The 17329-nt window shown below is 35.6% G+C and overlaps 1 long non-coding RNA gene across 1 annotated transcript in view; it reads right to left on the reverse strand.

Annotated features, from left to right (window-relative positions):
- LOC113604343 (uncharacterized) overlaps window positions 1-17329 on the reverse strand; it is a 436767-nt gene that overhangs the window by 153753 nt on the left and 265685 nt on the right. Inside the window, exon 10 of the long non-coding RNA XR_008293481.1 lies at window positions 4130-4363. This is a non-coding gene — a long non-coding RNA (uncharacterized LOC113604343). The remainder of the gene's footprint in view (window positions 1-4129; window positions 4364-17329) is intronic.

Here is a 17329-nt window from a genome sequence, read left to right on the forward strand (position 1 = left end):
TCTAAGATGATGAGGTATTTTGTGATTATTTAAAAAGAACAGTGACAAAACAATTGCATTTTCAAAATAATATATGCAAGGAGGTTTGAAGTCAGTTTTCATAATTCAATACATTAAAGAGAGCTGGATAATGAGCACATTTTAAACATTTCAAATGCAAATAAAAGACAGCTAAATAGACACTCTGCTGAATTTCTCCAGACAAAAGGCCTCAGAACCCACCCAAAGCATGTAATCCTTTTGTCTAAAAGGGAAAATCTACCGGAAATCATAAGAGATTAGAAACAGAACCTTTAATGGAGACTATCTGGCATTGTAATATGGTAGTATGGAAGTTATAATGGTAAACATCAAGCATGTTTAAGTTAATGGATATTCCATGTCAGGTGATTAAATGAGGGTGGTTTGAAATAGGATAGCTTACGATGTATTAATTATTTTTCATCTGAACTGATTAGCTATGAAAATGTTTTCCTTTACTCTGAGGAGTATACAAAATGTATTAAAGAAAACAAAAAGCTAATGCCTAATAAACCTAATTATAAAGCATCTGTACTATCTCTTCAAATATAATATTCCACAATAGTCATATAGAAATTATAAAATGAGTAATAAGAAAACATCAGTTTCCTCTGGATTTTTACAGACCATCAGAAACTTGCTCAATCTTTAGCATTTGACATGATTGATCAGCCATTCCTTTAAATAAAGATCTCATATTTTGAATCCTGTTTCTATTCCTTTCTTCTTCTTGCCTCTCAGAGTCTTTAACCCTCAGTTCTACTCGATTTGCCGTTTCTCTCACATTTTCATTCAAAGTATTAACCTGTTCTCGGCATATCAAATATTGTTTCTTTCTGGTAATCAAAGTCTACATCTACAGTTCTGATACCATTCTAAAACGTCCATTGTGTATTTCTAACTGCCTATTAAACAGTCGTATTTGGCTATTCAGTGAGAACTTCTGTACAACATGTTTAAAATTTATTCCAAAGAATGTTTATGGAAGACTTAACTACGTCCAGACCACTGTCCTGGGTGTTGGGCCTACAAAAATCATGAGGCATAAGGAATTAGAATTAAACAGGAAGAAAGACCCATAAACAAAAGTTACAGATACAATGTGATGAAGGCTGGGAACAGAGAAATGTGCACAATGTGTTCTGGGTGCCAAGTGAAGCTGGCTGATCCCCTAAAATCCTCCCTCTCCTCCTTCTACCCATTCAACCTCCAAACACTATAGTCATTTTTCACTCACTTTTCCTATATTCCATATTACTAAATTAGTTACCAAATGCCATTTGTGATTCTTTCTTCCAAAAATCTCATAGAAATCCTGCCGTTTTCTGTCCTTCACTCCTTGCTATCCCCATTGTCACTGTGCTGGTCCAGTCTCTCTCAATTTCACATGGATTGTTTTCATATCCCATTAACTAGACTCCCTGTTTAAATCTCACTGTCATAATGTTAGGTTATTATCAGTGTTGGCCACAGAATTAGATCAATACCTAACATCAAAAACACCTAGAATTTCCACTTTGGTGTCAACATCACCTGTAACAATTGAATTATACTAGTCAATATTAATAACTGCAGATGAAGTCAACAAACAATTACAAACATTGTTCAAATGTCTCTCCCAATCTTCTCAGTATTGAGATGAACTTTCATCATTTCATTGTCTTGCTTACTGAGCGCAGGTCTGCCACCTAATAGCTGTAAACTTACCCAAGCTGTTTAACTTTTCTGGGCCACTTTTCCTCATCTGTACAATAGATTATTTCCCCAAGTTATGATTTTTTTAAAAATACATATAAGTATGAAAAACAGTGCTTAGGACAGAGTAAATGTAGTTGCTCTAATAATTCTTATTATTGTCCATTCTGTCCAACTCTTATGACATTATGCCTCTTAATAAATTTATAACACTTTTATGTTATAGTTTTTCATATATTTTCTCTATCCTATTAAACCATATGCACTATGAAGGCAGGGATTGAATCTTATTTGTCTTCAAGCATGACTTGCGAACCAATTTTTCCTTGGCCTATGATTTGTCACCCAATAGGACTTGACAGATTCCTGTTTGATTCACAGTTGATGGGGACAAAAAGCACCAGAGCTCAATTAAAATGATACTTGAAAGATACCTGATATCACTAAAATCTATGGAATTATGTATTAAATGGTCCCCAAAGAATCACCTATTTCAAAAATTAAAAATTATTACAAAGAGCTTAATACATCATGTTATACTATATATCATGTACCATAAAAATGTCAAAAGTAGCTTTATTTTACATTACTATATTTCTTGATGGTGATCTATCTAGACAAGTAAGGCTTGCTGAATTTGAACATGGATAATAAAGCTCACACTCTAAGAAAATGTTTAAAATATGAAATAGAACAAGGGATTGTGGTAGAGAACTCCTTGGGAGAATGCAGTTAAGGGATCTTTGAATCTCAACAGTTTGCAATTCCTTTCACAGCACATAAATGATTTAACAGTAACACAGAGTGGCCAGAGTAAATTATTTCCATTTCTATCACTGCACAACCTATTATAAGTAACCAGATAAGATGCTGAATGATTATATTGTTATGATGTATGCTGAACTGATCTGAGTTTTTTTTTCTTTTTTGTTTTGTTTTGATTTCTGATGCATTGGATCCTTGCCAAATCATTAAACAAGTCACATTCAGCTGAAGCTGGCTTGAACAGCTTCAACGTAACTTGCAAAGGCCAGTTCATCAAAACCCTTAGGATCACACAAACAAGAGAAAAATACCAAGGGGCCTCTCCTATTTGTCTTTCTGGCTATCTGTGTTCCATGGGAAGGAAAGAAAATAACATGAACAGGATTTAAATGCTCTGTTTTGACAGGTTATTAAGATTCCAACCACAACCTGTCTGCTCCCCTCTGATCAAGCCAAGTCCAGAAACATAGCAGAGTATCTCTAAAGCAGCTACACATACATATAAAACAAAAAATGCTAGAAAAGAAGGAAGAGTGGAAAAATTCGGCAAACATGAATACTCTGGCAGAGTTGTGGGCGGTTTAAAACCAAGATGCATGCTAGCATGGAAGAGTATATCAGTGTAGTTGAGTGGTGCAAAATTTTCTGCACAGAATTTAGTTACTCTGTGGTGGCTCAAGTGCTGTCAATCTCATCTTGTTCTATTATGTAATCAATAGTTCCAACCAAGACCTCCATGGGAGGCCAGGTTCTTATCCTCTGAAATGAGAGCCCACCCTCGGTATGAGATTTCCTACCATGGCGGCCAGCTCTGATATAGGCAGTGGGGCACCAACTCTGATTTCTCTAAGTCCCTTGATAAATATTCTTTTAATGACACAAATTTCACTGTGGTGAGCACAGGCTTGGGTCCTTGTCTTATACTTTTCTCTCGAAGGCTGAATTGTAATAAAAGATGGGGGTTTCCATAGTGAGGGACATTGGGGAATCCAGGCTGGATATAAGACTAAGGAAATTCTGAGAATTATAGGAGTAGAACACTCTGAAACTACATAGAATGAGTTATGTCCTAAATGACTATCTTTTGTATAGAGCAAGGATTGGTCAGACTTCAGCCTATGGGCCATTTCTGGCTTTCTGTCAGTTTTTGTAAAATAAAGTTTTATTGGGACATGGCCATGCCCACCCATTCATTTACATATTGTCTATGTAATGCTGTGTTTTGACCTAAACTGTCAGAAGGGAGTAGGGGCAACAGAGAATGTATGGGGTTCAAACTTAAAATATTAACTGTCTAAACTTTACAGAAAATAATTTGCTGACGCTGATATAAGTAACTGAGCAAAATCACCTAGGCTCAGTTCTTTGTAAACTGTGTTTATTTTGGTGGGAAATAACATGCATATAAGATGAAAATCAGACAGGCCTGAGAGAACAGGTCATAGCAACAATACCCTCCAGGAAGGCATGTATTGGTGTATCTGTTATGAGAGGCAGTATATATGGTGCTATGAGACGCACTACAATATCAACTTGAACTGGGGTTTGACCCATAGTCCTGCCATTTAGTGGGCCTAACGAACCATGTCTCACAAGTTTATTATCAGGATTAAATGATATGGCTTATGTGACAACACTTAGTACTCACAAAACTGTTGTGTTTTTTCCTTCCAGTCTTCCTGTCTTCACAGTTGCTGGCACAGATCATCAGCACCTGACCTTGACACATTTTGAGTAAGGAGGGACACCTGCCTGGAACTGCATCCTGACTCTGGCGCTTTTCCTTTGGGTGATGCAGAGCTTCCAAATCCTTCAGGATTGTCATTGTCAACACCTATGATAGTCATCCATGGCTTTAAAATCTTTGCCTCCTTTCTAGAACCTAGAAAGCATAAAGAAGATGCGTCATATGCAAAAGGGAAGCAGGAATTATTTGCCCATAATTAAGTACAGGTTAAAAGATCCATTCAGCACTCATGATGATAGGTTACTATCAGTGTCAGTCACATGATTATATCAACACCTAACAGTAACAACACCTCAATTACTACTTTGGTGTCAACATCACTCATAATAATTTAATTATACTTGTTAATCATTGCAAATGAAGTCAACAATTTCAGACATTGTCCAAAGTAACCTGATACAAATTCACGAAATTATTTGTTTGTTGAAAATATAAAAATACATTTCCTGTTGAAAGCACTGTTTAATATCTTAGTGCTATATTATTATTAAAAATGATAATAGTTAATATTCATCAAGCCCTTACTGAGTGTCAAGCAGAGTAATAGATTGCACAAATATCTTACTTAATCTTCACAACCTTATAAGAAAGGTAAAATCATTATTTCCCTATTATAAGAAACTAACACTTAGAAAAGTTAAAATGACAACCAGAATACAGAAATTGGCAATAGCATTTCATTGACAAATTCTATAATTTTTAAGTCACAAAAAGATGTTTAAAAAATATTTGTTGTAACAGAAGAAAGTCCTGGGCAGGTCAAGTTAGACAAAACCTGTTGTTCTATGGTTGTGTATCTCCTCACTACATTTTTGTGTCCTGAGCCCTTGTACATCTTTGATCTTGAGTTAATCTGATCACATACCACTTCCATGATCAGGTATCACTAGTCAATTGCTTTTTCAGATTCAATGTGATTTTGGCTATTTAAATTTTGTTATCAACATTTTTTAAAGTTTATTTCTTTTGAGAGAGAGAGAGAGAGAGAGAGAGAGAGAGAGAGAGAGAGAGAGAGAGAATGAGTGAGGGAGAGGCAGAGAGAGATGGGGACAGAGGATCCGAAGCAGGCTCTTGCTGACAAAAGCGAGCTGGATGTGGGGCTTGATACTCATGAGCCATGAGATCATGACCTGAGCTGAAGTGAGATGCTTAATTGACTGAGCCACCCAGGTGCCCCTGTTCTTATCAACATTTTTAAGTAGATTTTTTTTGAAAGTCAAAATATTCTATAAATAGAAAACAGCAGCCCCCACCCTGTTCCATCTCTCCTTAATCTAAGTTGCACTCTTCAGAGTTAACTACTTTCAAACTTTAGCTGTTTTCTGTGGTATTTCTATCCATAGTTCCAAATAAGATACATTGATATTTGCAACACCTTGATGTTTTTCTGGCTTAGGCATGGCATCCTGAATTTGTAAAGTTGGGAAATGAGGATTTAGCTCTCTTACCCTTCTCCTACATGCTGTGTATGCACACAGACTCACACTACATTCCTTCACCCAATCCTCCCAAAATGGCTATACAACAATTTCTTATTAAAACATTATTCAGTGATACCTTATTATGACTATGGAATATTTATTCATAGCCGAGTCATATAGTACACTATGATTATATTTCTAAAACTTCTTGCTTTCTCTGAAGTCCATAATCACAGGATTTTTTTTCTCTGCTTAGTTTCAATAATGTTCTGCTCTCAAACTTGGACAGAGCTGTAATTTTCCTCTAAAATAGGTCAAATATGTCAACTGACCAATCTGTTCCATTTGTTTTGGAACCCTCTGACCTTCTTGCTCCAATCTGGACTAATTGCCTCAAAGCTGTCAGTCATCTTGAGAATTCTAGTGGATCAGGTTTAATTCAAGCCTCTGTACTTTTACTTGCTTTTGTCTACAGATTTCTGGGAAAAGTGTTTTAAAAATCTCCTACTCTGATAAAAGATTTGTTAATTTCTTTTATTTTTAACTTTTAAAATGTATTTGAGGGAGAGAGAGAGGGTCCCCACATGCATTGGGGGAGGGGCAGAGGGAGAGAATGAATACTAAACAGGTCCATGGCCAGTGAGCAACCTGACTGCATGTCTCAAGCTTAACGACTGTGAGATCGTGACCTGAGCTGAAATCAGGAGTTAGAAGCCCAACTGAGTTAGCCACACAAATGACCCAAGATTTGTCAATTTCTTGTGAACTGAGAAATAAATTACACTTATGGTTGAGTCTGAACACTTTTTTCCTCTTGTATTTCATGTCTTCCTCATTCTTATATTCCTTTCGTTTTGCTGCTGTATGTCCTTGAACAATTATTTTACAGAGGGTTTTGGTTAATAAAATCTCTTTCAACGTCTGAAAAAAGGACCCTATTTTGCCCACTCATGTTAATTTTTGTTTTCTTGGTTACATGATTCTTGCTTCAAAATGATTTTCCTTCACAATGCTTTGTGTATTTTAATTTTGTAACTCATGTGAAAACCTGATACAACACACAGATTTCACCATAAAAAATGCAAAATAACCCTATGTATTATAAAAAAGCATCAGAAGTTTTCTTTAAATTGCCAATATTTTTCAATTTGTTTATATAGAACATTAATTATATAACAAGTTAAACTGAAACTAACATATTGGGGGCCATCATCAACAGAAGCTTAAGTAAATCTAAATCACTATGAGAATAAAATTGAAAATTAAATTTACAAAATTTGAGTTACTCTAGAATTTTAAGAATAATACTCATTGTATAAATTGAGATATGTATGTATGAGGTAGAGACTTTGTTCTGTAGGGGGAACCTGAGAAATCATTTTAGAATAGCTCTTTAATTTTACAGATGAGAAAACAAAAGCTCAAACACCTGTTGAGGGTCATGCAACTTATTAGTAATCCAGCTGGGACAAGAACTCCTAGACCACACTGGAATGTTATATAAACTGTCTTTTCCCAACTATTAGCTTTATTCATCCTTCCCCTCATCTCCATTCCCCAACACACTGATAAAATTCTCCTCTATTATTATTCTTGTTACAATGAACTTAAAGTTATTTATGTATGTCTATTTCTGTCACTAGAGCATGAACTTCTTTTTAAAAAAAATTTTTAATGTTTATTTTTGAGAGAGAAAGGCAGAGCGTGAGTGGGGGAGGGACAGAGAGAGAGAGGGAGACACAAAATCTGAAGCAGGTTCCAGGCTCTGAGCTGTCAGTACAGAGCCTGATGCGGGGCTCGAACTCATGAACTGTGAGATCATGACCTGAGCTGAATTTGGATGCCCTACCGACTGAGCCACCCAGGTGCCCCTGAACTTCTTTTTTAATGTTTATTTTTGAGACACAAAGAGAGACAGAGTGCAAGCGGGGGAGGGGCAGAGAGAGAGGGAGACACAGAATCCGAAGCAGGCTGTCAGCACAGAGCCTGACACAGGGCTCAAACCCAAGGACCAAGAGATGATCATGACCTGAGCCAAAGTTGGATGCTTAACTGACTGAGCCATCCAGGCACCCCTAGATTTTTACTACATTTTACTCCTGAAGTCCAGGACAATGTCCAATTTATCTTTGTAGTTTTGCACATAGTAGGTGATCAATATTCAATATTCTATCTCAGTTATTATCTTTATGGTATTGCCAGTTTGGTATGAAGGGCAATATAAAATAATTTAGCACTTATACTTGCTATAACTCTAATAATAAAGCAATAGAACTATTTAAGATCTAATCCTCGTTTTAGAGATGACTAGATTTAGGAAGCTGAGACTTAACATCTCTGCCATGTGTTCTGATATATACATTATAGGAGAGATGAGTCTTGAGCAGCTGAGCTTGTCTTATCACCCTAATGGTCTGTGACTCAATACATCATAGACAGGCTTTTCTTAGGGAGGTGAGTTTGACTGACCCCCAGTTCTCCCCAGCATCATCTTAATCTTGTATTCCTCCACATTCAGGCCCTGCAGGTGGTGCATGTTTAAAAGATTTTCACTCACACTGTTTTGCCAGTGTGATAGATTTTATTCACTAGTTGGGATTTTCATGTGTTCCAATAACTTCCTATGGTTTTTCATTGGGCTTGGGTCTCTCTGCTTCTCTCATATTAGTAATGATTCTGGAATAATGGAAAAGGGCTCAGATTCAAGCTTCATAGCAATTTAAATATCACTTTTTATCGTTTTCTTCCTCACATTTCTACAACATCTTCTCTACTAATATTAACACCACAGCTTGAGGCAGGCACAAACCAATTTGCCTTTATGGATTCTTTGACCCCTAAATGTCCTTGCTCTGTTTCTGAGCCATTCCAACAGAAGTCAGGCCTTAGCCCCATAAGCCTATATCTACTTGTCCTCCACAAAGGCAAGCAAAAACTAAGGCAACCTGTACCTTTTCCCTCATAGCAAAAAAACTGTACAAGTTATAAATGTATACAGATCCTTGTTTTCTTTTAGTAATTCAAGTAGGAAATGTATATATTTTGAAGATGTATAAAGTGGATTTTTTTTGTTGAATGACATTATCAGGCTCATGGAATGAACTTGATACAAATTTATTGAAATTACTGTGGTTGACATTATAAAAAACTTGCATTTCTAGTGAGGCCTTTATAGAATCAAAGTTATGTTTTTAACATTGTGTAAATTTTAATTTTGTTAAGGGGATGACCAGAAAATAATGCTTATGTTCTACTGAATTCAGAGAAAATAAAAGAGCATTTTGTACTGAATATCTTCCTCTATCTTCTCAGCACAAATGAATGACTAAATCTGTTATATAAAAACATCATAGCAGATGGTCTTTCCCATTAATGACTACGTAATGAAATAACAAATGTGAAGAGAAAGACATGAGAGATTGCAGATCAGTTGTGCAGTAAGTCATTTATCTCAGGACCCAGAGGTCAACCAATGGGAAAGATGCCATGAGGGTATACACTGAATCTCCTCTTCTTTCCCTATTTTGCTGGTCATTTATAATGCCTTGTGTGATCTATTCAAATTATTAAGTCTTCATTTTGAAGCATCCCAGAAAAATAATCCATGATTCACACAGATGAATCTAAAAAGGGTAGTCTCATTTATAACTATATGCAAAAGTTATGATAGTAACAAAAAGAATTTAGCAATGTTTCACAATAATAATATGGCATGACCAAGAAGGATTTATTCCAGGAATAAAAGAGTATTGCAATACTAGAAAATCAACACAATTGATTACATCACCAAATCCAAAAGGAAAAACAAAACTGTGATACCAGTACCTGTTGAAAAGGCATTTAATACAGTTCAGAAGTCCATCCTAATAAGTAATAAGACTCTACTTAACTACAATAAAGGCAATTTTCTAGAAACCAACAGAAAATGTCAGTCTAAATAACAAAACTCTAAAACATTTCAATTAAAATAAGGAACTATTTAGGAAGATCCACTCATCATAATTCCTATTTTACCACTGCCTTGGAGATTCTAGTTATTGCCATAAATGAGGAAGAGTAAATCATAAAAACAGGCATTGGAAAAGAAGCCACTAAGACAGGTGTGCTGAACCATTCTACTCTTAACTAGATGACAAAAGAACTGTTTCTCAGAAGCCCTTCCCTGTGATTTTGTGTAAGAGTTGGTTGAAATTGAAAGTCACCTGAGACTTGGGAGGTAGTCATATAGCAGTAACCACTATCTCTGAAGATCTTTGATTCAGATATGATGAAGGACAGATGCAGGATTGCCTAATGAATTCCAGTTTGTCATATTTTCCCCTAGGCCACATCCAATTCTACTTCCTGACTGGTAGACCTCCTGACCAAAAGTAGCCCCAGGCCCTCCACCAGATGCTTGACTGAAGACCTCATACGTGGGAACTGCACAGAGGTGCTGGTTTTCCAGAAACGTTTCTGCCAGTTCCCTTTAATGTTCCCTCTCTTGCACCTGGATGTCTCTAGCTTTTCAGATTTTCATGAAAACACTTCTAAGAAGGTTGGGTAGTAACTTTTCTTTGATCTTTCAACTTCCCTTTTTGGTCTTTACTTCCTAACAGCTCCTACAATTATGTAAGGCCTTGTTCCTATAATTAAACCTCATTTCATGACACCTTTTGCTTTGCTTCTTTGACTAAATTCTGACTGACAGAATTAATAATCTGTTAAGGGTCTGGATACAGATAAATGCTAAAAATAAATGTGTTTTAGCAATATGGACCTAGAAATAAAAATGGAAAAATGAGTATTTTTTCACAACAGTGACAAAAACTATAACTTGGAATAAAAATCACAGAAGTACAGCATTATATGAAGAAAACTAGAAAATCTTATTGAATGACATAGATCAAGATGCAAGCAATTAGAAAGGCCTTTCATCATCTTGGGTGGGAAACCAAAGATGACAAAATGGTAATTCTCTCAAATTAATCTAAATTAACCTAATTAGGATCCTAACAGAATTTAACAAAAATGGTTATTATTATTTGAAAATTCATATATAAGAATAAATACCCTACAATAACCTAGAAAGATATTAAAAAGAAGTGTATGTGGTAGGGGGCCCTTTACTATATACGAGAACATATTATACAGCTTTTGCAATTAAATCAGTATGGTCTCCGCATGAGAATAGATCAGTTGACAAAAGAGAAGATCAGAAATAGATCATAATATATATAAGAATTTAACATGAAAAATCTGTAACTCAGTTTGGTGGAGTACACTGTACTTAAGCAATGGTGTTTACACTAGTTCATATATTGATCTATGAGTATTGAAAGTTTCAGAAGGATACAAAATGTTGTTAATACAAGTTGTCTATAGGGTGGATGTGGGACAAAAGGCAGGAGTTGGGGAGAAGAAAGCGACAAAAAGAAAACAAATCACTAAGCAAACTTAGAACAAATGATTTATACCATGCATATATAATTATATTTTAGTGTGACTGTGTGCAAATATATATGGAAAATGGATAAGAGAGAGAGAGAGAGAGAGAGAGAGAGAGAGAGAGAGAGATACTGACTTGTAAGAATTTGTATGGTGTATCAGTGAAGGAAGCAAGTTGAAGATTAACATGTATAACTTCATTCTGTTTAGAAAAAAACAAATAGATGCCCTGTATTAATCAGGGTTTAGTGAGAGAACTTCTGGGAGTCATACAGAATAAGGAATTTATCACAGATATTTGACTATAATTTGATGCAAGGTCAAAGTGGGAGCTGGTGAAACACTTTATATATGGCTGTTGCTTCTGTGTCCAGTGTTGGGGCCCTGAAGTCTTCATGGCAGGAAGTTGGAAAGGAAAGGTGAACATGAGGTGGCATGCAATTCCAAAGGTAAACTGGAGTCTAAGAAGACAAGCTGGAACCCAAGTGGCCCTCTCATTTCCTCCAAACATACAACTTTGATGATGTGGGTGACTCTTGCTGAAGAAGCTGATGCCCTTGGTAATGTCGTGGAAAAGGCAGCTGACCCAGGAATAGAACCTGAAGGAGGAGATCCTGTGGAAGCTGGAGAATGTGTGGCACAGCTGCCACCTGCCACCAACAAGGTGAACCGGCAGACTCATACAAGTGTGTACAGGCTGCTGTAACACCTGATCCTGTAGCAATCTTCTCCATCTAATTGTTCCTGCTGCTTCAATTTTGCTTTCCAAATACCATGCAAATTTCTCTGTGGCCACTTTCAGCCTACAACCATACAAGGAAGGGATTTCTAGGGAAAGGAATCCTGGTAAATGTAGTCATTGAAAACACACACACACACACACACCACCGCCACCACCACCACCACCAGCCCTATGTTGGTATAAGTAAGGAGAAAGGCATGGGAAGATACACCCCAGCCTTCTTAATCCTAGTTCCCTTGGGGAGATGGTAGTGGAGGGATGTGGCCAGAGGTGAAATAAAACATGCTATATTTTTGCAACACAATGCCATGCAGCTGCTGTAAAGAACAAGGTGGGTCTGTGTGCACCCATAGGGAAAGATATGCCAATGTTATGATGCTGAGTAGAAAAAAGCAAGACACCAGAAAATATCTAAACTATAATCTTATTTATGTGAAAATAGCCCAGTAAGTTTGGGGATATAGATATAGATCACTTACTAGCTGTGTGACCTGTGAGCAAGGTATTTAATATGTATACACCTTATTTTCCTTATTTGTAAAATGGACATAGTAATATTAGTGATAATATCTGGATTGTAGACTTATCATGAAGATTAAATGAGAGCCATAAAGCGCCTAAAATAGTGCTCAGCAAATAGGAAGTGCTGAATAATATTAGTCGTGGTCTTTATCATTATTTTGTTGTTATTTCTATCATTATTAATATATCTGAATGCAAATCACTTTCCTCGTTCTCATACCGTATCAACTCATTCTATCCTGTCAAATCAAGGAGAAAAGGAAGAAGAGAAGAGGATCTGATTTAAATAGAGCTGCCCCAGAAGGTTGTCACTGGCCCATGGGTCAGTGAGTTGTAACCCTGGGTAGTCATTAAAAGGATGTCGATGGAGAGAAGACACAAGGTCAAGCAATGCTTATCCAGAAAAATGCCTGGGATTGACACAGGCAGCTCTGGCTATGTGAGTGAGTGTGCACGCACACATGCGTGTGTGAATATTCTCATGTTGTCAACATAAACATGCTTGGGTATACACTGGAAGGAACCAATACAACAACTGTAAATGAATGCCCTAAAAAAACTTTTTAAATACCGCAAAGGTGAGGTCAGAATGCTATATAACCTTACGGTTTCTGATCTACACATGGGAGTTAAAAGAAGGGACTGCCAGTATACTCATTTACACACCCTGAGCCCTGCAATTTATTTCACCACATTTGATGTTAGCGGGGAAGCATTTATTTATTTAAAATTACTCAGAATACAGCACAAAGAGCTATTCTTTGGTATGAAATGTGTCTAAACTGCAATAAAATCCCCTTCCTGCACTTTTGACACATTGTGACCACAGTAAAGGCAACATGAGGTTTCTTTTGTTTCTAGATGCTGCTGGAATAAATGTAACAATGGGGCATGAACAGGTTCTCAACCATTTCCACCACCCCCCCCCCCCCCACTGGGGCACACGTGGCTGACTAATGTTCCCCACACAGTGCTTTTCTAAATGCAATTCCCAGTACACTGGCCATTACTTCATCTCATTCACTGCCACCCAAGAGAGCATTTCAAGATACAAATGAGTGGGACTGACATTGGAAGAGGATAACCTTGAAGATATTCTATTTTTAAATTAAAAATGTAATACATGAATATATTCTTATTATAAAAGACTAAAATAATATGGAAATAGACAGAATATATTCCTGTACCTGCTCTCTCACATCCATACTCCTCCTCTCCACAGACAGAAGTTAATAAATTATTAAGTTTGGTACATATCCTTTACATATTAAATTTGCATTTGTACACAGTTATATGTGTGCATGTGTTTATCTATATTGATAACCTGCATTCACAGTGGGTTATTTTTCCATAAATAAGATTATATTCTAGATATTTCTCAGTGATTTGCTTTTTTCCACTTAACATCATATTGTGTTGCATACACATACCATATTTTATATAACCTCTCCCCAGTTGGTGGATATTTATGTTATTTCATTTTATTATTAAAAACGATGTTGGACTGAGCATACTTGCTCATCCTAGTATATGCTTCTTTGTGCACAAATGTATTCATTAAGAACCTAGAAGCAGAATTGCTGGGTCAGAGAATAACTGCATTTTATGTTAGCATTCAATTAAACGCAAAATGTCCTAGAAATCTGTACCACTTTCTCCAGTGGCATATTTTGTCATTCATTCACAAAAGGCTTACGCAGTGGCTTCTTACTTCCCTCCCTCCTTCTCTCTCTTATCTAACATGTGGAGGAAAAGAAAGCAGACCAAGAGGTATCAGGAATGACAGGTTAGGCACAGGTTACATATTTAAATGAGGTGATACTTGTAGCTTGCTATAAATAGGTAATCTCTGAGAAAAGCCTGATGGAAGCATTGGAACAAGCCACCCATACATCTGAGAGAGGAGGATCTGAAGTAGAGGGAAGTGACAGTATCTGAGGTGGACAGATAGGTGGATAGATAACTGGTGTGTAGTAGGAAAAGCAAGAAGGCCGGTGTGGCAGGATTGAAGTGAGCAGGGGGAAAGTAGGAGAGAGGTAACGGGTATATGAGAGTGTCCATCTCCTCGAGCTATTTCTGATACGAAGGATTATTCATTTTTAAAGTGTTGGCAAATCCACTGACAAATCCACTCCCTTTTTTCAAGTTGTATTCTGCTTGATTACTAATGAGATGGACATTTTCATAGAAGTCTTGGCCATTTTAGTTATCATTCTACATTTGTCTTTTCATACGTTTTTCTCATTTTTTATTTTTCTTACTGATTTTTAGAATCTATTTGTTCTGGTTATTAATCCTTTTTCGATTATATGTTGCCAGTATTTTCTCCCAGTTTGTCTCAATTTTTATGAAATCCCACCTGTACATTTTATTTATGACTCTGGGGTATGATTTTTAGCTTCAAAGATAGAGAAATATTTTCCTATATTTTCTTCCGATAGTTTAATCTTTAAAGCTCATTTATTTTTTAGAGAGAGAGAGAGAGAGAGCAAGTGAGTGAGCAGGGGAAGGGCAGAGAGAGGGAGCCCCAATGTGGGGCTCAAACTCACAAACCATGAAATCATGACCTGAGCTGAAATCAAGAGTTGGATGCCCAACCAACTTAGGCACCCAGGTGCCCCTATTATGTTTAATCCTTAATCCACTTGAGATTTATATCTGTGAATGTCACAGTGAAGGCATAATCATATAATATAATATATGCATATGTTATTTGTTACTTCCTTTTCTAACTTGAAATATAACATTAATATATTAAAATTTCACATATATTAACGTTTCTGTACCTTCTCTTCTATTATATCCTATTTCCCTGTTGATACCACACTGTTTCAATTATTTAAGCTTTATAAGGTATTTAGATATCTGATATGGATCACTTGTCTTCACGGTCTTTTTAAAATATTCCTGAAGATTCTATTATAAATGAATCTGAGAATTAGCTTATTTAGGTCTATTTTATTGGGATATTATTTAATTTTATAGATTAATTCAGGGAGAATTAATATCTGTAAAATATTGAGTGTTTTCATCTAGAAAATAGTATCTTTTCATTTATTTAGATTTCCTTTCATAATTTTCAGTAAATTTTTACAGTTTTGGTCCATATAGGTCTTGCATATTTTTGTTAGGTTTGTTCCTAGACAATTTGTGCTTTGTGTTGTTTTTTATAAATGTGTTGTATTAAATTTTATTCTTTACTATCTTGATTTAACTTTATAAGATACATTCCAGGGGAAAAATACCAGAAAACCCTGTAGCAAATAAAGATACAAGGGTACTTTTACTTTGATTGCAGTCATTTAATAATCAATTGCTAGGGATAGAGGATCTGAATTGATTCCACCATCAGAAAAATCTCTGGGATATGACAAATCAAAGAGTTTACCTTTAGCCTTTGCTTTGGGACATTTATTTACACGGGGAGGAGGCAATTAGGCCAAGCCCTATGGCTCATACATGTTTAGTCATCCTGGAATCTGAAAACAAAGCAACCACAGCTGGAATTTCTCCTCCTTCTTTCTATATTCACCGCTGCTGTGAATTTGGACTTCCTTTTGTTTCAAATCTTTATTTTATACAACTAAAAACTTTTAAATCATGCAATATTTTATGCACATAGAAAAGCACATAAATTAATATGACCTTAATTTAACAGCTGAGTCATTTAATATGACCCAAGATTAGTAGCTCTTAACTGCTTGCCATATTTGATTTGGAACTATTGTGCTTTTTTAAAAATTAGTTTGAAGAAAATATTACAAATACACCTGAAAACACCACCCCCTTCCTTCTCATTCACTCTGATATTGGTGTGTTTCACTCTTAGACACATGTTGAATATTTTTATGGTTTTTCTGTGCACCTCTAAGTTATATTTATTATGTGGGTTCTTAGCATTTACATTGTTGGTATAACATGTGTAGCCTTTTGTAACTTGATATTGTGGGCTTCTGAAATTCATCCTTGTTGACAAGGACAGGTCTCTAAAGTTGCTCATGATACTTTTGTTTCTATCCCATCAGTCAGATTTAGCCAATCTTAGCTACCCCTATGAGCCGGGAAAACTGAGAAATGTAGTTTTTCGTCCAGGCAATCATGAGCCTTGCCAAAAATCAAGATACATATTACTTAGGGAAAAGAGGGGAACTGGCAGTAGGGTATAGCTAGCCATCTCTGCCAAACGCTATAAATTATAATATTTATTGTAGATTTCTGATGTATACTTTAATTAGATTAAGGTATTTGTTTTTTTCTCAGGTTACTAAAGGATTTAACATTGCTTTTAATTAGAAATAAGTGTTAAAATGTTCTTTGGCATCTTTTAAGATGATTATAGGAGTTTTCTACTTTCATCTGATAATATATTAAATTATAGGTTTTCTATTGTTCAACTGTCCTTGCATTCCAGAAATAAGTTTAAACAATCAATAATGTGAATCTGTTGTTAGAAATATATTTTCTTTTAAAACAGTACAGTTTGATTTATTTAGGATTTAAACATATGTTTACAGATTAAATTGGCTTATTCTGTCATTTATTATTGGTATGGATTTATAAAGATTATGCTAGCCATATAGAGTTAATGGGGAAGTTTCCCATCTTTTTTATATTCTAGAAAAACTTATTTAACCTAGAAATTATCTCTTTAAATTTTAAAATAATTTCCCCATAATACCATTTCGTATAGGGTATTTTTAAGGACTAGATCTCTGACTACTTTTAAAATTTCTTCTATGATACTTTTCTATCTCTTGTTGAGTCAATTTTTATGATATATATTTTCTAGATAAGTTACTTTTAATTTAATTAAAATTAAAATTTCCAAATTTGTTAGCATTAATTCATATATAGCTTTCTTTTATACTTAAAAAATTTCTGCATCTGTATTTACGTCTCCTCTTTATTTTCTTGATCGGAATTGTTAGAGATTTCACAATTATGTTGGGCTTTTCAAGAACAACTTAGTGGTTTTATTTAGTGGTCCTT

This window comes from Acinonyx jubatus, chromosome E2 (assembly GCF_027475565.1).
Source record: "Acinonyx jubatus isolate Ajub_Pintada_27869175 chromosome E2, VMU_Ajub_asm_v1.0, whole genome shotgun sequence".
In the NCBI taxonomy this organism is placed as follows: domain Eukaryota; kingdom Metazoa; phylum Chordata; class Mammalia; order Carnivora; family Felidae; genus Acinonyx; species Acinonyx jubatus.